Source organism: Phyllobates terribilis, unplaced genomic scaffold (assembly GCF_046119375.1).
Source record: "Phyllobates terribilis strain yellow unplaced genomic scaffold, ASM4611937v1 Scaffold_13__5_contigs__length_258822181, whole genome shotgun sequence".
Taxonomy (NCBI): Eukaryota; Metazoa; Chordata; class Amphibia; order Anura; family Dendrobatidae; genus Phyllobates; species Phyllobates terribilis.
Window position 1 is genome coordinate 181,609,821 of NW_027362773.1, and position 6,989 is coordinate 181,616,809.

Here is a 6,989-nt window from a genome sequence, read left to right on the forward strand (position 1 = left end):
ATCAAAAGAAGATCTACAGATGCTGTTAAGCTGGTTCTACAAATACAATCCATAGATTACAGACCATTTCTGTGGGGGATAGACTTGGGAATGTGGAAATTGATCTACTCTGATAATTCGTCAAAATGTTACATGAAGTTAAATGTAGCATGGAGGATTGGAACCTACGCGGGAAGACCCCAATGGATTTCTAGTCCATCGCCTTAACCACTCAGCCACAACTACACAGACACTGTTTCATTCTTATGAGTTTCACACCTTTTCTTATAGCACCATGATCAATATCAGTGATTATCCTTCTGGTAGACATTTCAGAAAATGGAAGATTTCAATTGGAAACAAAATTCCAGGCCTCACTGAAATGTAAAAATCTGATTTAAAGGTATCATCAATTGGAACCTTTTACAGTTCAAGGTTTATTAAAATTCCTAAGGCGGATTTAGAGTGACTTTGTTCCAAACACCTCCTGAAAAAGGCTTTGAAAATGCTCAATAGTTTGAACAGATTCATTTCCATGCCAATAGACTTGCTGTTCATATGATCAGGTTTTGAGCGTCTTTTAACCTCATTATGTTTCCCAAAATGCCAAGCGGTTAACAGAAGTGAGCATATCATTTTTCAGGTATATTTTGCTTGCTTTATACTTGCTATACAAGTCAATGAGTAGGTTAGAAAGACCCCTGGAAGGTTCCTGAGTGACGTTCACAGCATTTTGCGAGCAAAAAAGAAACTTAAGCAAACTCATTTGATGCCCAAAACAATAATTAGAAAAACATCACCAAACTATGTTTACAAAAATGCTGGAAAACACTAAGAAGAGTGATTCAGGAAAAGAATCGCTGTCGGTTCTTGAGGCCGTTTCGGCTTGAAATCCTGGTCAGTTTCAACCACCTGGAAAAAGTGTCATGCGAACATTGGCACAAGTCATAGAGTACGATTGCTTGGTGTGACATAGATGATATGAGTTTTGCTTCATGAAGTCAAGTTTAACTTTTGAGTTAAACTTTCTTGATAGATAGATTTTTTTGCCATGTGGATTTTAACTTTCTCTTTTTATGTTAAACCATGTGCATTGGCAAATTGAGTGTGAGCAGAAAAGATAAAACGGCTAGGCACAAAGAATTTCTCAGGTTCCACTGAGATTTGAACTCAGACCTCTGGATTCAGAGTCCAGAGTGCTAACCATAACACCATGGAACCACATGACCCATGAAGCTGGCTGGATTTTCTTTTGAAAACAGTAAAAGAGCATGTGTAAATAGTGGAAATGTGAGAAATTCACTCTTAATCCAGTGATCTGAGTTCTAATCTCAGTGGAACCTGGGAATTCATGCATTATGATGAAAACTGGTTCTAAAGCTGTTCCGCAAATGTATATCTAACACACATTGGTTAATTAATATCTCCTCCCTTTTTATTCCACAAGTGTGCTTAAAGTTCCATGATATCACAACAAGGACAGTTTTAAAATGTTGATGAAATCTGGCTAATAATTAGCGTGCTGGATCTGTCAGCTGGAAAAAGGGTGAGAAAAAAAGAAATTGCAAAACTTCTGCTCATCCAGAAGTCACTAAAGATTTTTCATGGTGTGCTAAAAGGTTCCATCGGAAAGATAATTCAAGTAGAGTTGGTGCAAATCAAAGTTCATATCCCAGTCCATCAGCCACGGCAGTGGTCTGTGTTCGCAGGAAAAATGGAGGATTTGCACCACATACCTGATGGCACCCTCTGAGCTTTGTTTGATTGGTGGTGTGATGCACAAGTGACATCTCACCCGGCTGACTAATCAAAAGAAGATCTACAGATGCTGTTAAGCTGGTTCTACAAATACAATCCATAGATTACAGAACATTTCTGTGGGGGATAGACTTGCGAATGTGGAAATTGATCTACTCAGATAATTCGTCAAAATGTTACATGAAGTTAAATGTAGTTGGCAGGATTTGAACCTACGCGGGAAGACCCCAATGTATTTCTAGTCCATCGCCTTAACCACTCGGCCACAACTACTCAGACACTGTTTCATTCTTATGAGTTTCACACCTTTTCTTATATCACCATGATCAATATCAGTGATTATCCTTCTGGAAGACATTTCAGAAAATGGAAGATTTCAATTGGAAAAAAAATTCCAGGCCTCACAGAAATGTAAAAATCTGATTTAAAGGTATCATCAATTGGAACCTTTTACAGTTCAAGGTTTATTAAAATTCATAAGGCGGATTTAGAGTGACTTTGTTCCAAACACCTCCTGAAAAAGGCTTTGAAAATGCTCAATAGTTTGAACAGATTCATTTTCATGCAAAAAGACTTGCTGTTCATATGATCAGGTATTGAGCGTCTTTTAACCTCATTAAGTTTCCCAAAACGCCAAACGGTTAACTGAAGTGAGCATATCATTTTTCAGGTATATTTTGCTTGCTTTATACTTGCTATACAAGTCAATGAATAGGTTAGAAAGACCCCTGGAAGGTTGCTGAGTGACGTTCACAGCATTTTGCGAGCAAAAAAGAAACTTAAACAAACTCATTTGATGCCCAAAACAATACTTAGAAAAACATCACCAAACTATGTTTACAAAAATGCTGGAAAACACTAAAAAGGGTGATTCAGGAAAGGAATCGCTGTTGTTTCTTGAAGCCGTTGCGGCTTGAAATCCTTGTCAGTTTCAACCAGCTGGAAAAAGTGTCATGTGAACATTGGCACAAGTCATAGAGTACGGTTGCTGATGTGGTTGCTGGTGTGACATAGATGGTATGAGTTTTGCCTCATGAAGTCAAGTTTAACTTTTGAGTTAAACTTTCTTGATAGATAGATCTTTTTTGCCATGTGGATTTTAACTTTCTCTTTTTATGTTAAACCATGTGCATTGGCAAATTGAGTGTGAGCAGAAAAGATAAAACCACTGAGCACAAAGAATTTCTCAGGTTCCACTGAGATTTGAACTCAGATGGCTGGATTGAGAGACCAGAGTGCTAACCATTACACCATGGAACCACATGACCAATGAAGCTGGCTGGATTTTCTTTTGAAAACGCTGAAAGAGCATGTGTAAATTGTGGAAATGTGAGAAAGTTACTCTGAATCCAGTGATCTAAGTTCAAATCTCAGTGGAACCTGGGAAATTCATGCATTATGATGAAAACAGTTTCTAAAGCTGTTCTGCAAATGTATGTCTAATACACAGTGGTAAATAAATATCTCCTCCCTTTTTATTCCACAAGTGTGCTTAAAGTTCCATGATATCACAGCAAGGACAGTTTTAAAATGTTGATGAAATCTGGATAATTAGTGTGCTGGATCTATTAGCTGGAAAAAGGGTGAGTAAAAAAGAAATTGCAAAACTTCTGCTCATCCAGAAGTCACTAAAGATTTTTCATGGTGTGCTAAAAGGTTCCATCGGAAAGATAATTCAAGTAGAGTTGGTGCAAATCTCAGCTCGTATCCCAGTCCATCAGTCACGGCAGGGGTCTGTGTTCGCTGGAAAAAAGGAGGAGTTGCACCACATACCTGATGGCACCCTCTGAGCTTTCTTTTGATTGGTGGTGTGATGCACAAGTGACATCTCACCAGGCTGAATAATCAAAAGAAGGTCTGCAGATGCTGTTAAGCTGGTTCTACAAATCCGATCCAAAGATTACAGACCATTTCCGTGGGGAATAGTCTTGGGAATGTGCAACTCAAATAATTAGTCAAAATGTTACATGAAGTTCAATGTAGTCGGCAGGATTTGAACTTACACGGGGTGACCCCAATGGATTTTTAGTCCATTGCCTTAACCACTCGGCCACAACTACTCAGACGCTGTTACAACCTTATGAGTTTCATACCTTTTCTTATAGCACCATGATCAATATCAGTGATTATCCTTCTGGAAGACATTTCAGAAAATGGAAGATTTCAATTGGAAACAAAATTCCATTCCTCACTGAAATGTAAAAATCTGATTCAAAGGTATCATCAATTTAAACCTTGTACAGTTCAAGGTTTTTTAAAATTCATAATGCGGATTTTGAGTGACTTTGTTCCAAACACCTACTGAAAAAGGCTTTGAAAGTGCTCAAAAGTTTGAACAGATTCATTTCCATGCAAAAAGACTTGCTGTTCATATGATCAGGTATTGAGCGTCTTTTAACCTCATCAAGTTTCCCAAAACGCCAAGCGCTTAACAGAAGTAACATAGTAACATAGTTTTTAAGGTTGAAGGAAGACTACACTGTGTGCAGAATTATTAGGCAAGTTATATTTTTGAGGATCATTTTATTATTGATCAACAACTATGTTCTTAATCAACCTAAAAGACTCATAAATATCCAAGCTTAATATTTTTGGAAGTTGGAGTAGTTTTTTTTTAGATTTGGCCATCTTAGGAGGATATCTGTTTGTGCAGGTAACTATTACTGTGCAGAATTATTAGGCAACTTAATAAAAACCAAATATAATCCCATCCCACTTGTTTATTTTCACCAGGTAAACCAATATCAGTGCACAATTTTAGAAATAAACATTTCTGACATGCAAAAACAAAAACAAAAAAAATTAGTGATGAATATAGCCCCCTCTCTTTATGATGACACTCAACAGCCTTCCAACCATAGATTCTGTGAGCTGCTTGATCTGTTTGCAATCAACTTTGCGCGCAGCAGCCACGACAGCCTCCCAGACACTGTTCCGAGAGATGTACTGTTTTCCCTCCCTGTAGAACTCACATTTTATGATGGACCGCAGGTTCTCTATGAGGTTCAGATCAGGTGAACAAGGGGGCCATGTCATTATTTTTTCATCTTTTAGATCTTTACTGACCAGCCATGCTGTGAAGTAGTTGGATGCATGTGATGGAGCATTGTCCTGCATGAAAATCATGTTTTTCTTAAACGATACCGACTTCTTCCTGTACCACTGCTTGAATAAGTTGTCTTCCAGAAACTGACAGTAGGTCTGGGAGTTGAGCTTCATTCCATCCTCAACCCGAAAAGGTCCCACAGGTTCATCTTTGATGTTACCAGCCCATACCAGTACCCCACCTCCACCTTGCTGGCGTCTGAGTCGGAGTGGATCTCTCTGCCCTTTACTGATCCAGCCTCTGGCCCATCCATCTGGCCCATCAAGAGTTACTCTTATTTCATCAGTCCATAAAACCTTTGAAAAATCAGTTTAAGATATTTCTTGGCCCATTCTTGATGTTTTATCTTATGTTTCTTGTTCAAAGGTGGTTGTTTTTCAGCCTTCCATACTAGAGATGAGCGTTGTTCTACTCGAACTGTTCGCCAATCTCAAATTCGAGCTGTTTTGGGCGGTGTTCAAGCCGTTCGGCGAACACGAACGATTTCAGAAAAATTCGTCTGTTCGAGGTTATGTTCGATAACTGTTCGTGCACCAAAATCATAACTGGATTTTTTCTCAGTAATGATGAAAATTAATGTTAATACGCAGTTTGAGTGTACAGCGGGGTGGGGGGAGGGGCAGGGGATGGATCTCTGCAGGAATAATGAAGATCTCCATTTTTTTTTCTCTTTCCCGCATTTGCAGTGGGGAGGTGCAGTCTGTCAGCCTATCAGCAGCGCACACACGGAGCGAACTGCTGTTTTTCACACAAGCAAGGGCATGTGTCATTGGCAGTGTATGTCACATGTCCTTGCCCTATAAGACCAAGACATTTTCCCCGTCGCCACCATTTTCTCACTGCTGCAGCTGCGTGTTAGACGGCACCGCTGTTGCTGTGTGCGCTATACCTTGTTAATTTCAAGCCAATTTTCGCACAAATCTACAGATAGCTTGGGAGTAGGGAATAGTTGTGATGGCAGTCCTTTTAAGGACTAGGTTACAGCATTTCCTACGACTTTTATCAGGCAGGTCTGTGCTCTTAAATAGATAGATTGTGGGAGTAAAGACTAATTGTAATTGCAGTCCTTTTCAGGACTAGGTTACATCAGTTCCTATCAGTTTTTGCCAGGCAGGTCTGTGCCAGTGCTGTGCAAGTTTTTTTCACAGCATTTGGCTGAATCTAGCAAAGCTAATCCTTTTTGGCCTATTGCAGAGTGTGTTAGTCAGTGGAGTAGCCTATCTGTGTTGCAAGATATACCACCTGTGTATAGAATACCAATTTTTTTACTGCACCTAGTGAAGTAAAATCTTTTGGGCCATCTATACTGACCTCCATCAGGTTGCAAATTGAATATAATTTTTTTCTGCATCTAGCTCTGAAAAAATATTTGGGCTTCTAGCAGTGTGTGGGACTTGTTCTATTAGTCCATCTATACTGACCTCCATCAGGTTGCAAACTGAATATAATTTTTTTCTGCATCTAGCTCTGAAAAAATATTTGGCCTTCTAGCAGTGTGTGGGACTTTCTCTATTAGTCCATCTATACTGAGCTCCATCAGGTTGCAAACTGAATATATTTTTTTTCTGCATCTACCTCTGAAAAAATATTTGGGCTTCTAGCTGTGTGTGGGACTTGTTCTATTAGTCCATCTATACTGACCTCCATCAGGTTGCAAACTGAAAATAATTTTTTGTCTGCATCTAGCTCTGAAAAAATATTTGGCCTTCTAGCAGTGTGTGGGACTTTCTCTATGAGTCCATCTATACTGACCTCCATCAGGTTGCAAATTAAAAATAATTTTTATCTGCATCCAGCTCTGAAAAAATATTTGGCCTTCTAGCAGTGTGTGGGACTTTCTCTATTAGTCCATCTATACTGACCTCCATCAGGTTGCAAATTAAAAATAATTTTTTGTCTGCATCTAGCTCTGAAAAAATATTTGGCCTTCTAGCAGTGTGTGGGACTTTCTCTATTAGTCCATCTATACTGACCTCCATCAGGTTGCAAACTGAATATATTTTTTTTCTGCATCTACCTCTGAAAAAATATTGGGCTTCTAGCTGTGTGTGGGACTTGTTCTATTAATCCATCTATACAGACCTCCATCAGGTTGCAAACTGAATATAATTTTTTTCTGCATCTACCTCTGAAAAAATATTTGTGC

At 38.9% G+C, this 6,989-nt stretch overlaps 3 non-coding genes across 3 annotated transcripts; all 3 read right to left on the minus strand.

The window, feature by feature from the left end:
* Positions 1-1,128: 1,128 nt before the first annotated feature.
* Positions 1,129-1,200, minus strand: TRNAQ-CUG (transfer RNA glutamine (anticodon CUG)). Its single transcript has one exon. It is a non-coding gene; the product is annotated as a tRNA-Gln (tRNA).
* Positions 1,201-1,928: 728 nt separating this feature from the next.
* TRNAS-AGA (transfer RNA serine (anticodon AGA)) lies at positions 1,929-2,010 on the minus strand. The gene has a single exon. It is a non-coding gene; the product is annotated as a tRNA-Ser (tRNA).
* Positions 2,011-3,715: 1,705 nt separating this feature from the next.
* Positions 3,716-3,797, minus strand: TRNAF-AAA (transfer RNA phenylalanine (anticodon AAA)). The gene has a single exon. It is a non-coding gene; the product is annotated as a tRNA-Phe (tRNA).
* Positions 3,798-6,989: the final 3,192 nt, after the last annotated feature.